We start from the raw sequence: 23,901 nt of genomic DNA on the forward strand, positions 1-23,901 counted from the left end.
CCCCTGCCCTGCACCTGCAGCCGGTCCTTCTGGATCTCCCTCTTGATCTGCTCGGGTGGCCGTGTCCTTGGCTTCCTGCAGCGCCCTCTCATGTTCCTCCTGGATCAGGGCAGGGGGCGAGGTGACCCCCGTCCTCTTCATCCTGCAGCCCCGGACCAAAGTGGGTGTGTGGAGGAGGAGGCTTCAGGGGGTGCTGGAAGAACACTCCATACTGAAAGGCAGCAGACTACCGACCGACATGGCAGCTGGATGCGCGCACAAAGTTTCCCTCAGAGGAGTGCATCAAGGTACGGGCCGGCAGGTGATCACGGAGCAGTGAGTAATAGCAAGCACTTCACTCCCGCTCCGTGGTCACATAACACAAATGAATCCTCGATGCAAAAAATTTGCATCGAGGATTTTTGTGTCGAATTACTCGATTCAATCGAGTAATCGTTTCAGCCCTAAACGGTACAAACACAGATTGGGTCACTGTCACTAGCGGAGTACCTCAGGGGTCAGTATTGGGCCCTATTCTCTTCAATATATTTATTAATGATCTTGTAAAAGGCTTGCACAGTAAAATATAAGTTTTTGCAGATGACTATAAACTGTGTAAAGTAATTAAGGGCTCTTTCACACCTGCGTTCTTTTCTTCCGGCATAGAGTTCCGTCGTCGGGGCTCTATGCCAGAAGAATCCTGATCAGGATTATCCTAATGCATTCTGAATGGAGAGAAATCCGTTCAGGATGTCTTCAGTTCCGGAACGGAACGTTTTTTGGCCGGAGAAAATACCGCAGCATGCTGCGCTTTTTGCTCCGGCCAAAAATCCGGAACACTTGCCGCAAGGCCGGATCCGGAATTAATGCCCATTGAAAGGCATTGATCCGGATCCGGCCTTAAGCTAAACGTCGTTTCGGCGCATTGCCGGAGCCGACATTTAGCTTTTTCTGAATGGTTACCATGGCTGCCGGGACGCTAAAGTCCTGGCAGCCATGGTAAAGGGGAGCGGGGGAGCAGTGTACTTACCGTCCGTGCGGCTCCCCGGGCGCTTCAGAGTGACGTCAGGGCGCCCCACGCTCATGGATGACGTGTCGCATGGATCACGTCATCCATGCGCATGGGGCGCTCTGACGTCATTCTGGAGCGCCCCGGGAGCCGCACGGACTGTAAGTATACCGCTCCCCCGCTCCTACTATGGCAACTAGGACTTTAATAGCGTCCTGGGTGCCATAGTAACACTGAAAGCATTTGGAAGACGGTTCCGTCTTCAAATGCTTTCAGTACACTTGCGTTTTTCCGGATCCGGCGGGCACCTCTGGCAACGGAAGTGCACGCCGGATCCCAACAACGCAAGTGTGACAGAGGCCTAACACAGAATAGGACAGTATACTCTGTGTGTATGTGTGTGTGTGTGTGTATATATATATATATATATATAATTTATTAGTACAGACCAAAAGTTTGGACACACCTTCTCATTCAAAGAGTTTTCTTTATGTTCATGACTATGAAGGCATCAAAACTATGAATTAACACATGTGGAATTATATACATAACAAACAAGTGTGAAACAACTGAAAATATATCATATTCTAGGTTCTTCAAAGTAGCCACCTTTTGCTTTGATTACTGCTTTGCACATTCTTGGCATTCTCTTGATGAGCTTCAAGAGGTAGTCCCCTGAAATGGTCTTCCAACAGTCTTGAAGGAGTTCCCAGAGATGCTTAGCACTTGTTGGCCCTTTTGCCTTCACTCTGCGGTCCAGCTCACCCCAAACCAATCTTGATTGGGTTCAGGTCCGGTGACTGTGGAGGCCAGGTCATCTGGCGCAGCACCCCATCACTCTCTTTCGTGGTCAAATAGCCCTTACTTTCAAAGTTTTCCCAATGTTTCGGCTGACTGACTGACCTTCATTTCTTAAAGTAATGATGGCCACTTGTTTTTCTTTACTTAGCTGCTTTTTTCTTGCCATAATACAAATTCTAACAGTCTATTCAGTAGGACTATCAGCTGTGTATCCACCTGACTTCTCCTCAACGCCACTGATGGTCCCAACCCCATTTATAAGGCAAGAAATCCCACTAATTAAACCTGACAGGGCACACCTGTGAAGTGAAAACCATTTCAGGGGACTACCTCTTGAAGCTCATCAAGAGAATGCCAAGAGTGTGCAAATCAGTAATCAAAGCAAAAGGTGGCTACTTTGAAGAACCCAGAATATGACATATTTTCATTTGTTTACACTTGTTTGTTATGTATATAATTCCACATGTGTTAATTCATAGTTTTGATGCCTTCAGTGTGAATCTACAATTTTCATAGTCATGAAAATAAAGAAAACTCTTTGAATGAGAAGGTGTGTCCAAACTTTTGGTCTGTACTGTATATATATATATATATATATATATATATATATATATATATCTCTATGGGGAAAAGAAACATATGAGGAACGATAAAACCCCAAAACAACAACATGAAGCAATAATATTACAAACAAGATATATAAGATAAAGGACTGAATGAATTTCACTTATCTTGGTGGCAGCAGCAAAGAAAGAGGAAGAACCTAAGGACTTTGGGTCTATTATACTGGGACAGAATGGGGAGGGGCCAGTTGCTATGGTTACTTTTTTCTTATGTCTTGTTCTTTGCTGCTATTGGTGGACAGTAAAGAAAGGGTTAAAGCAATAGGAGCCTCAGTGTCTTGAAATAAAATCCATGGCTATCTGTTTAAACGGCTCTTTGATGATTGGAAGTGGCTTCAAAAGGCTTCTAAAATAAGAAACTGGCATTTAAATGACCGGTAGGACAGGATTTATAGTAGTTTTTAGATGTCTTTATAATAACCTAGCCAATACAATCCACCATAATCCGAACTTCTCACCTTAGTCTCCAAAACTTCTCTCGAGCTGCACCAGTTCTCTGGAATGCCCTACCCCAAACAATTAAGGTAATTCACAACATCTACAGATTTAGGTGCTCCCTAAAAATACATCTCATCACTGGACCAAACCCTTCTCCATTCTCTGCCCAACTCCTCCACCCTTCAGAATGACCTCTCTGAACCTGATTTATCAGCATCCACCACAACCCCACGCACTCACAGGCACTATGGATAATGGCTGGTGACTGGTTCATGTAGCCTAATCTTTTTTGTGTTAAGATTAGGCTGGAGTGAATCAACCTTCAGTTCATAGATCCAAAGTCAATTTGTTCAAAAACTTTGATGTAAATGCTGTTTCCGTGCAGCGTTAAAATGTATTGGCTCTGTGGAGCCAAACTTCATCTCGCCCAAAAGTCGTGCGAGATTAAAGCCCACTTCAGATTCCTATATTAAATTATTTTTAAATACACAGATATGAATACAGTAGTAATTCACCGAAGTCCCGCGAGAGGAAGCGTGGCTCCATAGAGCCAATATATTTTAATGCTGTACGGAAACAACATTTATATCTTGAACGAATCGACTTTAGGTCAATTTGCTCAAGCCTAGTTAGGAAGGCTGGACCATTGTACAAAACGAGCACTTCTACCTTTTGTCTCACCCCCATCTCCTCATAGATTGTAAGCTCTTGTGAGCAGGGTCCTCATTCCTCTTTTAGTTGTTAACCTGTCTGCTGCCATCTTATTTATGACTGTTTGTACTTGGACCCGCTGATTGTAAATTGCTGCGGAATATGTTGGCCCCATATAAATAAAGATTATTACTATTATGAAAGATACCTTCCCTGGTCTTGTCTGTAGCCAGGTGGCCCCCAACACATGAAAATGAGCCATATCTAACACCTATTTCCTATAGGGTCTCGGTACCACCAATTGTTCCACCTCTTCATTATGAGCCTTGATAACCCGATATAACAAATTACCGTGCGCTTTTTGTCAACATCAAGCTCTTGGGAAACACAATTTAAAATGGTCACATTTTCTAGTGTGGGGTCTTGCATCTGAGCAATCCCGAAATTAACACTACTGTAGATATCTCAAGGTCTGGTAATATCAGTCAGACTCGTTTCACCGTCATCTCCCAACAAGACAGCTAAGGGAAAATTATCAGAGGTTCCTTCGATCATGTCAGTGTGCATTTCGCTATTCACAGGTTCACTGACAGGAGACATATCATTAGAAGCGCTAATATCCTGATGATTGACACTTTTTCCCCACAGATCCCAAAGCAAAGTAAAACCACAACCTATGATTATTGTATAGAATAAGTCTTTTACCGCACTCACATTCAGTGTTTTTGGTCAACTGAAAATCAGGAGAGTCTTTAACATCCCCATGTGCTCACATCACCCCAAGCATTTTCCAAGTACATAACAAAATGGGAAATATTATCTCTAAGAAGCGTTACCAGGGTCCCGAAGTCTAGGAGTGCAGTCAGAAGGGTGCCATTAACAGTCACCTGGCACATCTGAGGCTCTATGGGTTGGTATGGTACAGCACTGCAGACAAGATGAGCTGTCACGCTATATCACACTCCAAGGGCTCTACCGTCATAGGAAGATGTGCTGCTATGTGCCCACGGTGATGACGGATCCAACTGACAACTTGACAAGGCTGGACTTTGGGACTAGTTCCCAGTTACTCTTTGGCCTTGTCAACTGGCTGTTGTTCCATTCTCTTCCAGGTTTAAACAACCTCTTGGAGTAGGTCCACACTTGTGTTTAACAGATGCGGCAGGCTATACTGGCAGAGAACAGAGTTCACCGAATCCGGTCTAGCTGGATGCTGTAGTTCACCGCTAGACTCTATTGACTATAATAGGATTTGGGCGCTTTCAGGCATAAGCTCCGGTTTTCAGCAGGACAAAAACCCTTGCATGCAACAGTTTTTGTCCAGTTGAAACATGCCAGAAACTGTCCGTATTCCTGCCAGATGCCAATATAAACTGCATAGCAGTCACACAAAGAAGCCCATTCAAAATGTTATGTGGGGCCCAGTCAGTTCTAGTTGTGCCACTGCACCAGCAGATTAGGAAGTTCAATTGTCCAGGGTTTATTAAGTACAGTCCAAAAACAGCAACTTCATCAGGCTCACTTCAGCAACAAGATCAGAACATAAAAGGTCCTTAATGTCTGATGGGATATATGTGACTCCATTTTGTCTCATTTAGCCACGTGTATTACATTTGGTTAGTGCACTACAAAACCTCCCTTCCCCCTTAAGGAATGTGTGTGACATATCCTGGGCTGTTTCAAGAAATCCATACATTCCTTAGTTTGAAAGTATGAACAGTCCTAGCCATATAAGGCCATCTGGCACAACTGTCTGCTAGCTTATGTGTATATACCTGATTGGTCAAATGCTGTTACTAGGAGTCATCTATTATGTTAATGCAGAGCTCATGTGTGACCATACCATAGGTCAAATACTAATGCTAACATATGATTGGATGTCAAGGAAGCTCAACCCCCTCTATTAAAACGGTTTGCCAGCTGTGAATAAATCAGAATGGGTTAGAACTACACACGCTTTAGTGTTATCTTATTCATTCTCCCGGTACCGGTTAGACTTAATTCAAGCTGATCACCGAAATCTGAAGACAGGGACAAGTTAGGTAAAAGAGAGTAAATTTTCCTAACAATGTCAGAACTAGAAAGCTCACAATTCACTGCTCACCCGGTTTGCAGCCTCAGTTCAAATGTTCACTTTGCAGGTACAATTCACGTTGCACAGTGATGATTTTAGGCTCAGGTACAAGCTGGTCTTGTCCTCAGAAGTCTCTGGCAGTTTGCTTTTTATCAGAGAATGAGCTCCACCAGGGCTCCTTTTCAGGTAGACAATACCTGGGATGGAGTATGGGAGGAACCTTCTCGCAGGACTACATTACAGAGATAAGAAGTGAAGATGAGTGAATTTCATATGTTGAAATTCGTTCACACTTCATTTGGTGGTAAAAGGTAAATTGTGTTATAGATTCCGTTACCACGGACCATAACGCAATTCTATGACGGAATGCTTTTAGAGGCATTCCGTTATTCATTCTGTCATAATAGAAGTCTATGGCCTGCAAAACGGATCCGTCCCATTTCTGTTATGCAGGGGAGTCCTCTGAAGGAATTTCATAAGCGGAAATTCGCTCATCTCTAATAGGAAGCCTCAGTGCCACATACAGAACCTGCCATCAACCACTTTACCATCCGATTGTTTATTCTATATACACACCTGTACATATACACACACACGATGAATATAAGACATTTGGTTAGGCATAATGATGTCCTCAATGCTGAGAATAGAGGCAGATACTTATCCATTACACAATACCATCAGAGAGAATTCTGATTGGCTCCTAATTTATTCTGCAGCAGAACAGGGACCCCAAACATAATGTCAATATCATTAAGAACTATCTTCAGCGTCAAAAAGTTAAGGGAGTCGAAGAAGTGAGAATATGGCCTCCACAAAGCCCTGATCTCAACATGAAATCTGGATGGACAGAAGAACCTGAACAAGCATACATCCATAGAAGATCTGTGGTTAGGTCTCCAAGTCCCTTCAAAAACGTTATGTGACTTCCGGTTCCGGCGCAAACATGGTAAGCGGTGAGTGAGAGCTGCTCCATCTCTTACCGCTCAAAAACCCTGCATATCCCCACACTTTTGATCGGCCCACCGGTCAAAAACTCCAACATCAACGGTTTGTTTCAGTGGTTCTTCGAACTTTCTGCCTATATATTCTCGCCACTTTAATTGAAAGTTATCGGTAGAAAACAATTAGCCAGATTTATAACTAGCAGAAGCTCTTAGTTGGTTATGCTTGCATTGAGCGTAGGTTACCAGACGGAAATGCATATAGTACTAAGCTTTGGTATGCTATAATACATACTTACCTTACTGTGTTGGGAAGAAGAGAAGTCATGAGATATGAGAATTTAGGTAATGAGGAATATCTAGAGATGTTCAGTTTAGAAGTTATTGTTGTTTTACAAGTTAGGGGTGGGGTGGGGGGGAGGTTCTCTTGTGTTATACAACTTCACTATGGATCTTTCATGTGCCGGGCCTGAATTCTCACTCAGGGAGACTGAGTTGACACACCTTATACCAATAGATGATGGTTAAGATAGTTTCCTGGAATGTGAAGGGACTCAGGTCCCTGCAGAAGCGTCTAATGGTGCTGCGGAACCTTATGGATCAAAAGCACTCAAAGGGAGGGCTGGGGTATTGATCTTAATAAGGTAAAATCTTAATTATCTAGTGTCCTCACACTCCTGCGATGACGAGGGCAGAATTGCTCAGATCACCATGCAATCTGCAGGGAAAACATTGAGTGTGTATAATATCTATGGTCCAAATGACTCCTGTGAAAAATTCTATAGAGCAGTCTAAGAGAGGATGTTAGGAGATCAGATAGTAGATAAGATAATAGGGGGTGATATGAATGTAGTGGCGGAGTGAGGGGAAGATAGGAGATCAGACAGAGGATCTACTCCCCCAGCGAAACGTAATGTCCATATATTACAGGACCTGATGTCAACTTTCAATATGGTAGATACTTGGAGGACACTACACCCGGAAGGGCGCGATTTCGCGCATTATTCATTAGTGCACAAATCGTGGTCTCGCATAGACTACTTATTTCTGTCAAGAAACCTATTTGGGAGATGCAAGTCCTCTACTATAGGGGATTTGGTGATCTCCGATCACGCACTGGTTACAGTATGGCTTCAGGACTATACACCGAGAGGCCCAGACTATATTTGGTGCTTCCCGTCAGATCTGTATGATAATGCGGATTTCCATAAACTACTGATGGGATGAGTATATTAGCATTAATGATCTACCCGATAATGCCCAGCTGACTTGGGATGCGGGAAAAGCGGTGCTGAGGGGGCGATTGATCTCTCATGTGGCGGGACTTAAAAAGAAAATAACAGCTGAAATTGAATCTCATGGGGCAAAACTCAGAAAACCTTATTTAGCTTTTACAACATGCCCGTCAGATGTGACAGAGAGTACGTGGAAGAGAGAGAAGCAGGAATATGAGTTTTGGCTCCAAAAGAAGGAGTTACTGTATAGATCCAAAGCAGACACACAACTTTACAAATTCGGTTATAAAGCTGGGAAATTACTGGCTAGGTTAGCGAAGGGTTTCTATCACTCTACCCCGATTTTGGCCTTAAAAGATAAAAAGGGGCAATTAAAACATGACCCCAAAGATATAAACGAGGTAATAAAGGAATTTTATAGTGACCTATATAAATTTAAGAAGGAGAATGTGGAGAGTGGGAATAATTGGCTGAACTCCATAAGTTTACCACATATCTCCCCAGAAGACTTAACTTCCCTTAATGCCCCGATAACAACACAGGAAGTCCAGTCAACAATTTCAAGTCTGAAGTTAGGATAGGCAGGTGTGAAGATGTATGCTTCCCTGTTAGGCAGGTGTCATCTGCTAAAAATGATTAGTTTCGCCCGCCTACTATACCCTATGCAGACAATACCATTGTTAATTAAACATGCAGATATTCAAACGCTAGAAACAGCGTTTCGCCATTTTCTGTGGAGAGGCAAACGCCCGAGAATCTGATTGCGGAAACTACAGCTCCCCAAAGAGAAGGGAGGAATGAATTTCCCAGATATTAGGAGATATAACCTTGCCAGTAATCTCAGACATGGTTTGGACTGGTTGACAGGAAGGAGCAGCTATTCAAATTATAAACTGGAGTCGCATCTGGCCTCTCCTTGGTCTCTAACCGCACTGCTTCATACTAAATATGCCAATCTGCCACAAACTTTGAGGAAAAGTCTCATTATAAAAGACACAGTAGCGACGTGGAAAGCAGTCCGCAAAGAATTCGGATTACCGTATTCTTTATCCAAGCATATGTCTATTTGGTGACATCCCGAGTTTTTAGAAGGGAAGTTTAACAAACAATTCGAAGAATGGAGACGTAAAGGAGTGCGAACGGTAAATGACTTATGGCATAGCTCAGACCGCCGCTACCTTAGGTTTGATGAATTATGCGGCAAGTACGACCTAATGTCTAGCCACTACCTGGCATATCTCCAAGTCTATAACTTTTTAAAGTCCTGCATAATAGACCCTGGGATAGAGTTCCCCACAAATAAATTCGATCTTTTACGACGTACAGACTCAGCCCCACTGTCCTTGTCGGAGTTGAGTGGCAGGTTACAGGCAGTTCGATTGGAAACCTTCCCATTTCAACCATTCAAAGCATGGGAAAAGGAACATACTGAGCAGGGAGTTCAAGATAGTATATTAAAGGGTTGGTTGACTCTCAGGAGGATAATCCCCAACGAAGGATGGCGAGAAACACAATTCAAAATAGCTCATAGGGCCATATACGGGTGTTATAATACACGGTTTAACACACAGGCAGGCAGGATAACACATTGCCCGAAATGTCAACTGGAGAACACCAACTTACATCATGGGTTATGGGAATGTCCGCAAACGACAAACTTCTGGAAGGCCTTTATACAGTGGTTAAAAGAGGTATTGCATATTACGATCCCATTAGCTCCAGAATTAATTCTGTTTCATTTCTATCCCGAAGATACACAATTAACGCAGATAACACATGTATGTATTCTGGCAGCAAAACGCTGTTTGCTGAAGAATTGGCTATACCAGTCGACCACCTTGATCAGTGATGTAGTTGCCCAGGTGAAGATGTTTAAGAAGGGAATTTTTCGCAGCAGAACAGGGGACAGAAAAGATAGTTAAGAAACTTATGACTAGATGAAGAGGTTTTATTACTAATGTGATGGAGCTCTCTGAAATTAAGGAGCTCATGGACCCATTGAAACATACATCCTGGTACCTGATGGAACAGTTAAAGGTACTCTGGGAAAGCTAGAACAGTAAGAGTCATCCAGTGTTAGTATTGAGGCATCCACCAAGGGATCTCTGGGGGTTTGGAGAGTCTGGACACATGATTTTCTTAGATACCTTTCAAGTTGGGGGGACTTGGGAAGGTAGGGGGAGGGAGGGAAGGTCAAATCCATAGGCGGTTATGTTAAAATACTACTGTTATCATTATGACACTAATATGACTTAAAAGATGTCCTTTGTAACACTTGATAATGTAATTGAAGAAATACGCTCTTGTGAACTTGGACAAATATGTATTGTATATTTCTTTACTGGAAGACAAAATCTAAATAAAATATGGTTTAAAGGGAGTCTGTCACCTCCATATGGCCATAAACATGCCAACAGGCCAAAATCCAGTCTCTGCCTTTGCCCGCCCCCTCCAAGTCTCCTGCCTCATCGATAGGTCCGGACTTGGAGGGCGGGCAAAGGCAGAGACTGGGGAGGAGTAAAGTGAAAAGAAGGCAGAGCAGCCTGGACACTTACACACTGAACGCCGGCCCTGGGCACTTGCAAGTGCTCAGTTGCATATGAATTAACCTTTTCCTGCTGGTGCAAGTCTAAAGAAAAGAACAAAGGTACCGTTACAATCCTGTATAGGTGTGCTACAGAGCCATGTAAGCACTGTATATGGCCATATGGAGGTGACAGACTCCCTTTAAAAAAATAAATAAACGTTATGCAAGTGTACCTAGAACTGATGCTGTTTTGAAGGTAAAGCAATGGTCAAACCAAGTATTGATTTGGATATATATTTATCCAAAGTAGATTTAAAGCAATCCCATTTAGCATTAATGTCATTATGTGACAATAGTTGCTCTCATGTCCTGAAGTGTAGCACTCAACTCTTGGAAATTCGCCTTTATCTATATTATATATATATATATATATATATATATATATATATACACAGTACAGACCAAAAGTTTGGACACACCTTCTCATTCAAAGAGCTTTCTTTATTTTCATGACTATGAAAATTGTAGATTCACACTGAAGGCATCAAAACTATGAATTAACACATGTGGAATTATATACATAACAAACAAGTGTGAAACAACTGAAAATATGTCATATTCTAGGTTCTTCAAAGTAGCCACCTTTTGCTTTAATTACTGCTTTGCACACTCTTGGCATTCTCTTGATGAGCTTCAAGAGGTAGTCCCCTGAAATGGTTTTCACTTCACAGGTGTGCCCTGTCAGGGCCAGACGTATAGTCTCAGATCCCGAGGTATTTGATATAACTTTAGACACATTGGTGAATAAATTCCAGAGGCAGGGGTATCCAACTAAACTACTACACGAAAAAAAGGAAACAGCTAGGAGACTAAATAGGGATGATACCCTTAAAAGGAAAACAGAACATTTTAAAGTGGTGAGGATTCCCTTTATCTCGACGCACTCAGAACAGAGCGTAGATATAGGGAATATCATCCGACGTCATTGGAATATACTGGGAGGTTGCCATAATATAATTGAGGAATTTCATTCTCTGCCCTTGATGTCTTACCGGAGGTCCAGGAGCATAAAGGTCCAATTGGTTAAGGCCGACGTAGGGACTTTGAAAGCGGCTAGGCAGACAACACTGACCACAATCAGTGTTGAAATATTTCCTTGCCTGTCATGCATTAATTGTAAGTACATCCTTAAGGGTAAAACCTTTGTGCACCCTCAAACTGGTGTCGCACATCGGATAAGACATTATCTGACGTACGATTCCAGTTATATCATTTATGTGCTTGTTTGTCCGTGCAATCTGGTGTATGTGGGTGAGACGACCACTGACTTTAAGTCACGTCTCAACAACCACAGATATAGCATAGGGAAAAAAAGACTTGACCTACCAGTGTCAAAGCATTTTGCTGAATTCAAACACACAGAGAGAGACATGAAGTGCTGCATCATTGATTTTGTACCAATGCCTAGGAGAGGTGGCAATAGAACCAGTTTCTTAAAAAAAAGGGAACTAAAGTGGATCTACACACTTAATTCCCTCAAACCGCATGGTCTGAACGTAAACTATAAAATTGGGGCGATATAGGTCTGTGGCTTGCCTTTGTCCATTATATGGAAATGTTGTACTGTACCTGTGTATGTTTTGTGATTGTTTGTATTGGACAAAGTATATGTTCTTTATGAATTTTCATGTTTTTAATTTTTTCATTTCTTTATCACAGATGGTATGCCACGGAGTATAAAGAAAGGAAGTTCGAGGTGACATTTGTGAATGGCGTGCAGTCAAGAGCCAAAATATGCAGAGGATGTTGTCTTTTTAATTGTCTATTATTCTTTTTGGTCATAGTCTGATATTCACATGGCAGGTGGTCTTGAGGAGAGCCCTCGCAAATGGTGGTGATAGATGGGCTAGGATCATAGATACAGTGCAGTACACTAACGTGTGGGTGCGCAACTGACCGGTGGTCACGGATGGAGGCTCCACTTCTATCATGTGCTAGCCTTCACCCGCTCCCGTATAGCCATCTTTGTTGTTGTTTCGCACGAACATGTGCGAACATTACCTTGATCCTGTGTGTATCAGATAGGACCGGCACTAATGCGCACGCGCCCGTTAGTTAATGTGTGATTCCCGCATCCAATATGGTTGACTAAACATCAGAGCCGTAGTGCGCAGCTGCGGACTGACGATCGCGGCTGAAGCCGGAAGTATGAAACATACGTCATCTGGACATGCGCAGTGCCGGCTCAGGAACGCCGGACTGCACGCGATATCATGGATAGCGCCATTCGCCCTCTTACTCCTCCTTCACCCTCCGTTTGCAATACCCTCCAGTAAGCACTTGGCACTTTAGATTATTAATTGCACATGGCACTGATGATAAGGATTTCAATTATGTATGTATGTATGGTTTTTTCATACATGTTGGGATTATGATCACATTTCTTTTTTGATATACACAATATGATTATGAGATAACAACATTCTTAATTTTAGTTTATTATTATGTGGTTACACTGTACTTTTTTGTGATTTTTTATTAATTGTCATGAATTGAGCACACATGTTTTGTTAACTACTATGAATCAGCACATTGTTATATATACTTGGCACTTTGTCTGTATACACTGCTTGAGAAAGGCTCCTGTATAGAGCCGAAACGTTGCATGTCCTGCTTGGGTAAATAAAGTATTTTTGTATTTTTTTACTTCTTGAAGTGCTGCCCATCTTTTTTTGTCATATATAGATATATAGATAGATATATATATATATATATATATATATATATATCTATATATATATATATATATATACACATATACATATATACACATATACACACACACACACATATACAATTTATATATGGAAAATTTTGTCAGGAATAATGATACTTATACATTACACAATTCCATCAGAGAGAATTCTGATTGGCTCCAAATGTATTCTGTAGCAGAACAGGGACCCCAAACATAATGTCAATATCATTAAGAACTATCTTCAGCATCAAAAAAAAAAAGGGAGTCCAAGAATTGAGAAAAATGGCCTCCACAAAGCTCCTGATTTCAACATCAAATCTGTCTGAGGACAGAAGGGTCTGAACAAGCCTACATCCATAGAAGATCTGTTGTTAGTTCTCCAAGGTGCTTAGAATAAACTCACCGCCAAATTCCTTTAAAAAAACGTTATTGAAGTGTACCTAGAAGAACTGATGCTGTTTTGAAGACAAAGGGTGGTCACACCAAGTATTAATTGGATTTAGATTTCACTTCGTATTTTAATGAAAATAAACTATTTAAACACTTCTATTTTTCTTAATCTTATTCTGCAGCATTTTTCACACACCTGCCTAATATTTTTGTACAGTATTGTGTGTGTATATAACATAAACATATATATACATATACAAAGAAGATAGATAGATAGATAGATAGATAGATATATAGATAGATACACATACATACAGAGAAGGAGAGAGAAAAAAAAATCACAATTGCTGGTGACGTGTTTAGAAAAGGCACCATATTTGGTCGATGACATCACAATGGCTGGTGACATCACAGTGGCTACCTAGGCAGCTGCACAGGTAAGAATCTTTGCATTCACTTGCTGCAGCCAGCGGAGACACTTGTGAGCGCCATCCCTTTCGGATTTTATCTTCGATACTTTTGCCTATGCCAAAAAATGAAGGCAAAAAAGAAGAGAAAACATTTAGATGAAGGAGAGAAGAAGGAGGAAGAAAAGAATGGTGGTGATGATGTCCAGGAGAAGCCAGGTAAAGCTGAGAAACCAAGAAAGAACCGGTTCTTAGCGCGCCTGCAGAAAACCTGGGCAAGGATTGCTGGGCATAGGAGGAGAAGAACTTCCATCCAAGAAAAGAGAAGTTTAGAAGAACTCCCAGGACCCAGCCACATCAATATGGTGGACAGCACAGGTAGGAGGACATCGTGTACCTTCTTATATAATACAACGGTATGGTCATTATTACAGTACCCCATGTTACTGACAAAATGATCCCAATGCTATAGATACAAATTTATAGAAATAGTGAGGGAAAGTGGAGGAGTTGTCTATAGCAACCAACCAGATTCCAGCTCTCATCTCCTACAACCATAAAATAATAATAAAAGCTATCTGACTGGTAGCTGCAAGCAACTTCTTCACTTTCCATCTGTACCACTTTCTAAAGAGCAATGGTGACAGGTCATAGTGAATATAGCATGTAAGATACCAATATATAAAGCAGCCTTCCAGGCTCTGATGTGACTACTTATCATCTATATATTTGTTTATAGTTGACATTCCACCAAAAGAGAAGGAAAAGATGGACCAAACGGAGGTAAATCAGATCATCATGGCCGATGACAAGGAGACAGAACTGGTGACAGACAATTTAGTGGAACAGGAAATGCTAGCAGAATACCATCAGATTCATGACCTGATCCACAACATGGAAGAACTCTACATCCAGTACTATGGTGGACAGGATAAAGAACAACAATATGAAGCTGAAATGCTAGCAGAATACCATCAGATTCATGACCTGATCCACAGGATGGAAGATCTGTATGTCCAGTACTATGGTGGACAGGATGGAGAAGAACTGCAAAAGGAGGATGGAAATAACAAGAAAGATGGAGAGGAGGGACTGGAGAATGCACAGAGAGCCAAGAAAAGCCAAAAAAGCCTGTTCTTAAACCGCCTACAGAAATCATGGGCGAGGATTGCTGGGTTTAAATGGAAGAGGACAAGTCCCATCAAAGAACAAAGTCCTTGTGAAATCCCAGGACCCAGTCACATCAGAGGTAGGAAATCATGAAACATCTGGATTTGGAAATGTTCATGGGAATAGTTCAGAACCTTTATAGGTTACACAGAGTTAGGGTGCATTCACACAATGCCTGAGGTATTATTTAGTGTATGTTCCAGGTAGCTCATGGCATATACGGGAATGAGATCCAGAGCAACTCTCCGAATAAAAAGAATTATAGCTTTTAGAGCACGTCTACGCGGCGATTTTGAGCAAGACAAGTGTTGCGTGCCGGCGTGGTGCCCAAGATTTGCAGAGAGCAGGGCTACCATAGGCATGAATGGGGTTACAGTGTGACTCATATGTTTGCTACAACATGTGAATTTCAAAATTCGGTGCATGGTGGTCGCAACAAACGTGCGAGTCGTGCTGTGACCCCATTCATTCCTAGGGCAGCCCGGCTACACTGGGATCTTTGGGCTCAAGTCGTACTCTTATTCAAGTCCTTTTAAAACCATCCTCTAAGCAGTCTCCAAACATCATAAAGTGGAGTACAGCAGAAGCATTTAGTACAACATTAGTCCTTATTCATGACTAGTGTTGTCCGAAATGCGTCAACTGGGGGAGGTTTTTCCTATTTATACCGTACATGCTTCTGCTGCACCCCATTTTATAATATTTACACACTGCACACATGTTGCTTTAGGAGATTTGGTGATAATATAATTTAATATTTTATTACAGTGTTTAGCTCATGGCATATCTGGGAGATCTTCATATAACCTGTGCAAACACTAAGTGTGAATACACATTTTTGGGATCATGTATGACCAAATATACGCCACTTTTTTGTGTATATTTGGGGCAGATTTTGTCACAAAGGTGATTTGCAGCAAAACGTGCGACTTCTTAACCTACCGCGCCACGTACACCAGTTCTAAGAAAAAAGAGGGGTGTGGCGCGGGAGTGGAACAGGGCGGGCCGGCAGGCCCATCTCATTTATCATTTTCTATGGTACTTTTTGGCGTTGAAAATTATCTAAATCTACGCCAGCATGTGTGCTGGTGTAAATTTAAGGCTGTTATATGCCGGCGCCTTAAATAAAACTTAGGCTTAGGATCAAGCGTAAGTGTAGGGTTATTAAGACTGGTGTCTGAAACGCCAGTCTTAGTAAATGACCCCATTTGTCTCTAATCATAGAAACACATAGGCCTCAGATTGGTATTTCGGTTTTTATTTAGGGTTTTATTCTGTACAGAATATAATGTAGGTTTTAGGTTTCATGAATGATTATATATGAACATGTTTTGATGTGGGTTTTACTTGTATAAAATTCTACATCAATTGTTTCTTTCTTTTCTGCAAACAGCCAAAGTGTCATCTAAAGGGAAGAAAAAGGAGGACGATAAAGGGGAAAATAAAAGCATGAAGGTCAGTGATAAGAGAAAAGATGATGGATCTGAAAAGTCAAGCAATAATAGCAGCTCTCTAGAACGGGAGAAACCTGAGGAGCTCAGCAGATCTACCAAAACATCTCAGAGCAGCAGTAGCCATCAACAGAAAACTGGCAACTGTCTGGAGGAACCTGACCAGTCTGGCAAGAAAACACCTGCCACAGTACCCCTTTCATTACAGTCCTTCACTTTCCATCAGAAACTGGGAGCAGGAAGCTTTGGTCAAGTCTACTTGGCAAGAGATGTCATCCGCCAGGAATGTGTAGCCATTAAAGTGGCGGATAAACAGGATTTTACGGAGCGTGCATACAGTTTGGTAGAACGCCATATCCTACAACTATCCCACCAGAGTCCTTATCTGATTCATGGCCTGGCCGCCTTCCACACCCGAAACCTTGTCTATTATGTAATGGAATTGGCCACCAGAGGGGACCTATTTGTTTTTATGAGAAAGATCTTTCCTCTTGATACTGCCACCATACGATTCATCTTGGCAGAAGTGGTCTGTGGCACAGAGTTCCTGCACAACAAAGACATTCTACACAGGGACCTAAAGCCACTAAACATCCTTCTGACAGTAGACGGCCATGTGAAAATAACAGACTTTGGCATGGCAGCAATGGGTGTGCATCAGGGTCCCTCAAAGAGGTGCATAGGTACACCAGGATTCGCAGCCCCAGAACTGGTGAACGGCCACTCACATGGACGAGGGGTAGATTATTTTGCAATTGGCGTGATTCTGTACAAACTCTACACAAGAAAGGCTCCTTTTCCTGGAAAACATCCAATAGAAATTGAGCATTCTGTCCTCAACTGTCCTCCAGTCTCCCGAGAGTCTCTGACTCCTGAAGTAAACAACCTCTTACAAGGGCTGCTGTGTAAAAATCAGTTCCAGCGGCTAGGAGTGAAGGGAGACATAAAAAAACATCCATTTCTTGCAGACATCAGTTGGGAAGATGTAGAAGCCAGAAGAATGGCACCACCAGCGACCATGATGGCAGCTCCTATTGACCTTAATATGAACCAAACTCTGGACTATGCTGAATCGCCAAACAAAATAAGATCTAAACACCACAAGATCTTCAATCAGTTTAGCTTTGTATGTTCGGAGTGGTCAAGACAATATCATCCTGTCATCATGCAGAACCAAACTTGGATGGCCAAACTATTTTCTAAGAGGCCATTCAGTAAGAAATAAAAGTAACTGGTCTGTGGATAAAGCTGGTGGATGACTAAGTCAAACCAGAAGAGCCTATGAAATCCATCAATATTCTCCATCTCTGAATTCCACAATCTACTGTACCTGTCACCATGAAGCAGCTCCTGTAGAAGGCAGCCCTGCCAGCAATAATACCAGTAGATGCTACCATAGCAGGTGAGTATGGAGTGAAGAGAAGACATTCCCCTCAAGATCATATGTCAACTGAGAAGGCAATTGTTATATCTCTCATAGATGGTCAATCGACATTAGAAACAAATTGACTCGTGCTTTATCTCTTTTTTCATAGGGGATTCTGCTTATTACAATGTCTTCATTACGGCCTGTGACCTCCAGCTTACCACCATCATTTTCTCATTAGATCTATTTTGCTGTCCACATAACACAGCGTAAACCACCCACCATTCCAATATGACAATGTAAGTATAACACCTTGTGAGATCCATAGTGTTATTATTGCTGTGTAACTATAGGGGGTAACTATCAAGACACATGAAGGCTGCGCCAAAGATAAATGTGCAACTTTAGTAAGTGACTAGGGATTGTGTGATCATAGTCGTTTTGTCTTTTAGCCTAATATTTACTTCCATCCATTTACTGGTTAAAAAGAATTAGGCCCAAGTCATACGACCATATTTTTCGTCCGCATCGGATCTAAATTTTGCAGATTGGATGCAGACTCATTCATTGCAATGGGTCCGAAAAATGTGGACAGCATCCGTATATTTATTTCACAATCCCACAAAAAATATAGAACAAGTCTTATTCTGGTCCGTTTTGCGGACAAGAATAGGCATTATTACAATGTATCTGCAAAAAAACCGATGCAACACGCATCCGTATTTTTTGAGGACCGCAAAATACATACGGTCGTGAGAATGCACCCTCAGACAATTTTTATCCTACCAAGCTATAACTATCCTTGGGTGACTAGTAGTGGTGATACTTGAGGAGCCCCACCAGGTCTACAGAATAAAGCCCCTATTAGACCCCACGATTATTGGTTTGTAGTCTTCACAGGATAATTAACTTGTATAATCGAGCAGCCAATCAACAAGCATTTGCTTGTTCATCGGTCGATGGGCAGCTTTTGTCAGAATATAAGACAGTCGATTATCGGCAGCACATCTCTCTGTGTAATCAGGGTTGTGCTGCTGATAATGAATAGCCGGTAGCAGTCGCTCCTCCAGCATCCTGTTTGCATTGTCCAGTGTAATCAGGACGGTGTAACCAAGCACCAATTGATATGTTCTCCTCCATCGGCGCTTGCACTGCCCGTACTAATTTCACAGGATCCAGCACAACCTTCCAAATACAACTGTCACGATGAGGCAGTGTAATAGGACATTTAATGTGAAGATCTAATTGCCCTTGTAAAGATTACATGATGTGGAAAGTGTTTATTCTATCAGATACTGACCCAGACATGTATATCTGTATTCCTACAGCAAACACCGGACAAGACAACTCAACCGGACTTTCCCTTTAACCGGATTTGACAAACCTACCGAGTGTCCACCACTGAACATCCACGTAGATTGGAGCACCAACAATCCAGGGTTTCATTCCGATCGCCATATTTGGGGTCAGGGAGGAATTTTTTCCCCTTATATGAGGACAACTAATATTCCTCAGGGGTTTTTCGCCTTCCTCTGGATCATCATAGCAAGTAATTAAAGGTTGAAATTGAAGGACTTCTTTCAGCCATACTTGCTATGTAACCATCTACAATGTGGTGGCAGAGACAGAAGGAACCTGCAAAGATAGAAAGCAGATCCTTCACCTACCGGACGTGACAGAAGGAAGCTGCTAAGATATAAAGCAGCTCCTTCACCTACTGGATGTGACAGAAGGAAGCTGCTAAGATATAAAGCAGCTCCTTCACTTACCAGACATGATTGTAAGATCTTTCATGAATTAATAAATATTAAAATCTATAGAGAGTTTGTCTTTATTATATCTATACACAACTACAATAAGTATGGTTTGACTTCACATTATGATGGGCTAAGATCAAGGCCAGATTGGGACAGAAATTCAGCCCTGGCATTGGAAAGCATACAGGCCCACCACAAAATGAAGGCTTCACAGAAACACATGTTGGGGTTGTCACCATCCCAGTAGGAGAGGGCATTCATGTGAATATTTCTTAGCTATTTGTGCATTTCTGGTTATTTTTCTAGTACGTGCTGATTGCAAGTTATATTCTTATACTATTTATTTGGCATCATATCCTTCGTATGTTCACACAGAACAATGGTCGGGGACAAGTCTTTATGCTTCCAAGATGGCTAGATAGGGGATAAATAGATAGATTAGGAATGGATCGCTAGATGATAGATGGGGAATAATGGATGGATGGGGGATGGATAGATGAGATAAATAAAGGTACATAACCATAAGGTGTGCAGAGATTTTGGTTGCACCTGCCATGTGAATTCTAAGTGGTATAATGCTTCCCCTATCGCTGATAATCCCTGTTCTATACTTGTAAAAGGCTCACTACATCAAATGAGACTAATTGGTCGCCCTCAGTTATGTCCACACATTTCATTTTAGATAAAAAGTCAGAAGTATCTCTAAGAAATTAAGAAGCTTTGCTAGCAAATCCCTTGAGGACTTTGTCCAAAAAGGTAGCTGTCATGGTGCGGTTCACAGTGACAGTTGTGCTATGTAGGCTGGCTGCATGCTCTCTTGCATACTGGCTGCATTCTGAAACCTATGTATGCTGGTTGCTTGGGGCTGTGTGCTGGCTGCGGTGTTATATGTGAACTATTGCCCGTGTGTGTCTCCCCATATCCATATCACTGTGGTTCCTGTCACCGGTGCCATGCAGGCTGGCTGCATGCACTTTGTGTACTACTAGCTGTGGGTGTTCCCATGTATGCTGGTTCTGTGATGTGTGCTAGCTGCGGCCTTGAGTGTGATATGCGTCTGAGTATGGATGCTGTGTGTGGTTCTGTCATGCCTTGTTGTTTAGGCTGGCTGCCTGTAACCGCGTACTGGCTACAATTTATCCTGTGTATGCATGCTGGTTGTTGTTTGGGCGTGCTGGCTGCAGCATTCTGTGACTGTGTGAACTGAAACTTGTATAGTTTGTTCTATACTTCTTGTTACTCCTGGTGCTGGCTTCCGTGCCCTGATCATGGTTCTAATTACTGAATCCGAGAACCCCCTCTATCCTCAGGATGGCGGTTTCAACAGCCACGCCGTTAAACGAAGAGACCGTAAATTCTGGTGGAAGAGCGGGCCCTGAGACAGGAGGTCGCTTCTGTCGGGAAGAGGCCATGGGGCGTCCGCCAGCATCCGAGTCACGTCTGAGAACCACGCGCGGCGAGGCCACTCTGGGGCGATGAGAACGGTCGGGATCCCTTCCGCCTCGATCCTGCGTAGAACCTTTGGTAGTAGAGGAAAACGGAGGGAAGACATAGAGGAGACTGAAGTCCTGCCACAGAGCCACCAGTGCGTCCACCCCGTACGCCTTCGGATACCGGGCGCGAGCCAGGAACACCGGGCACTTGCTGTTGAGTCTGGACGCCATCAAGTCCACATCCGGACGGCCCCATCTGCGGCAGATTTCTTTGAACACCTCTGGATGCAGAGACCACTCGCCTGGATCCACCGTGTTGCGGCTTAGAAAGTCCGCTGTCCAGTTGTCCACTCCTGGAATGTAAACTGCTGACAACACCGGAACGTGCGACTCCGCCCACGTCAGAATTCTCGTCACCTCCTGCATCACCATCCGGCTGCGGGTCCCGCCCTGATGGTTGATGTAGGCCACAGCCGTGGCATTGTCTGATTGAATCCTCACCGGGAGGCCCGCAAGCAGAGGAGTCCAATGGGAGAGGGAGTGGAAAATCGCCCTCAGCTCCAGAATATTGATTGGAAGGCGATATTCCGCCGCCGACCAAACCCCCTGAACCGTGCGAGACTGGAGAACGCCGCCCCAACCCAGGAGACTGGCATCGGTGGTGACAGGTTCATCGGGGACAGCCACCAAGGGAGAGCTGCCCGAACCTGCTGAGACAAGCGGATGCGAACGTCCAGACCCCGAGAGGTTTTGTCCCAGAGGGAAAGGATCTCCTGTTGCAACAAGCGAGTGTGAAACTGGGCATATGGAACGGCCTCGAAAGAGGCTACCATACGACCCAGGACCCGCATGCATTCCCGTATGGAGAGGCACGAGGAGCGCAGCAGGTGCGACACTGCCCCCTGGATCTGGGAGGACTTGGAGACTGGCAGGAACACTCTGGTGGACGAGGTGTCCAAAATCATCCCCAGGAAGGAGAGCCTCTGGGCTGGGAGGAGAGAGGACTTTGGGAGATTGATTATCCAGCCGAACTGTTCCATAGTCTGAACAGTGATCCGGACGCTGTCCTCGGCCTGCTGAAGCAAGGGGGCTTTTATCAGGATATCGTCCAGATAGGGCAGCAAAGTAATACCCCTGGTACGCAGAAGTGCCATGATCGGTGCCAGGATCTTGGTAAAGACCCGAGGGGCGGTTGCTAACCCGAAAGGAAGGGCGACAAACTGATAGTGACGACCACCAATGGCGAAGCGCAGGAATCGTTGGTGAGATTCCGCGATCGGAACATGCAGATAGGCGTCCTGGATGTCCACGGACGCGAGAAACTCCCCTGGAAGAAGAGAAAAAATAACGGAGCGGAGGGATTCCATTCGAAACCTCCGCACCCGTAAAGACTTGTTAAGCAGCTTCAGATCCAGGATCGGACGCACCGACCCCTCCTTCTTTGGGACCACAAACAGGTTTGAATAGAAACCTGTGCCCTGTTCCTCTGGGGGAACGGGGGTAACAACCCCCCGGTCCAGAAGGGAGGAAACTGCCATAAAGAGGTCCAAGGCTCTGGTCGGATCCCCCGGAACGCGAGAAGGGAAAAAACGTTCCGGCGGCCTGGACGCGAACTCTATCTTGTAACCAGCCGCTACAATTTCCAGAGCCCATGCGTCCTGAACCTGAGGCCGCCAACTTATCTGCTCCTGCAGATCTTCTCCCTCGACTCCAGGAACAGCAGGGATGCACATCTTCAGACTTCTGACTCCTTGCTCAGGAGTGCAGTGCTCTGGTGGAGGGTGGCAGCAGGTGACCCAGCAGCTGGTGGGATGCCGGAGCTGACAGGTCGAGCCCGGATCCACTTGCCTTCTTGGGGGGAGATAATGGAGGCAGCCTGGCAACGTCCAACAGACGGCGGCGGGCACTCCATGGGGGACCAGGAAGGCGCCATGCTGACCTGCGTCCCCAGCTAGAAAAAAAATAACAAAAGGGAGACGAATCAAAAGTGTCAACCTCCTTCACCAGACACTAAGCAAAGACTGGGTTCCTCCTGGTGGAGTCGGGGGGTATAGCCTGAGGAGGAGGAGCTCTTTTGTATTTGCATAGTGTCCCTCCTACTAATACCTCTAAGCTATACCCATGGTCTGTGTTCCCCAATGGAAAAAAGTACGAGAAATGTCGTTTTTTTGCAAAAAATTCGGTCATTCAGCAGCAATGAAATACCACCAAATGAAAGCTCTATTAGTGAGAAGAAAAGGAGGTAAAATTCATTTGGGTGGTAAGTTGCATGACCGAGCAATAAACCGTGAAAGTAGAGTAGTACAAAAGTGTAAAAAGTAGTCTGGTCATTAAGGGTGTTTAAGCTAGGGGAGCTGAGGTGGTTAATACATTTCCTCCCACAGCCGAGCCGTCATATCATTTATTCAACAGACGAACCTTGCTTCATCCTTTTTTGCCCATGAAATCTCTCGCAGCCGCAGTATCGCCGACTGCCTGCGCCTGTCCAATACTACGGCTCCTGAGGGCAACAGCCTCAATAGTGTCACTGGGCATGAGCCGAGCCCAGTGACGTAATCACAGCGCTGTTGCCTCAGGAGCCGTAGGATCGGACAGGCGCAGGCAGTCGGCGATACTGCGGCTGCGCGAGATTTCATGGGCAAGAAAGGATGAAGCAAGGGTTTCTAAATGACAACATGAATAAAAGAAAGAAGACCCTTGCTGGAAAGAGGGGGGTTATTGAACATTGCAATGGTAACCGCTTAATATGCTCAAACTAGGTGACAGATTCCCTTTAACCCCTTATGGACCGGGCTCATTTTCACCTTAAGGACCAGGCCATTTTTTGCAAATCTGACCAGTGTCACTTTATGTGGTGATAACTTTAAAACGCTTTGACTTATCCAGGC

This window comes from Bufo bufo, chromosome 10 (assembly GCF_905171765.1).
Source record: "Bufo bufo chromosome 10, aBufBuf1.1, whole genome shotgun sequence".
Classification (NCBI taxonomy): Eukaryota; Metazoa; Chordata; class Amphibia; order Anura; family Bufonidae; genus Bufo; species Bufo bufo.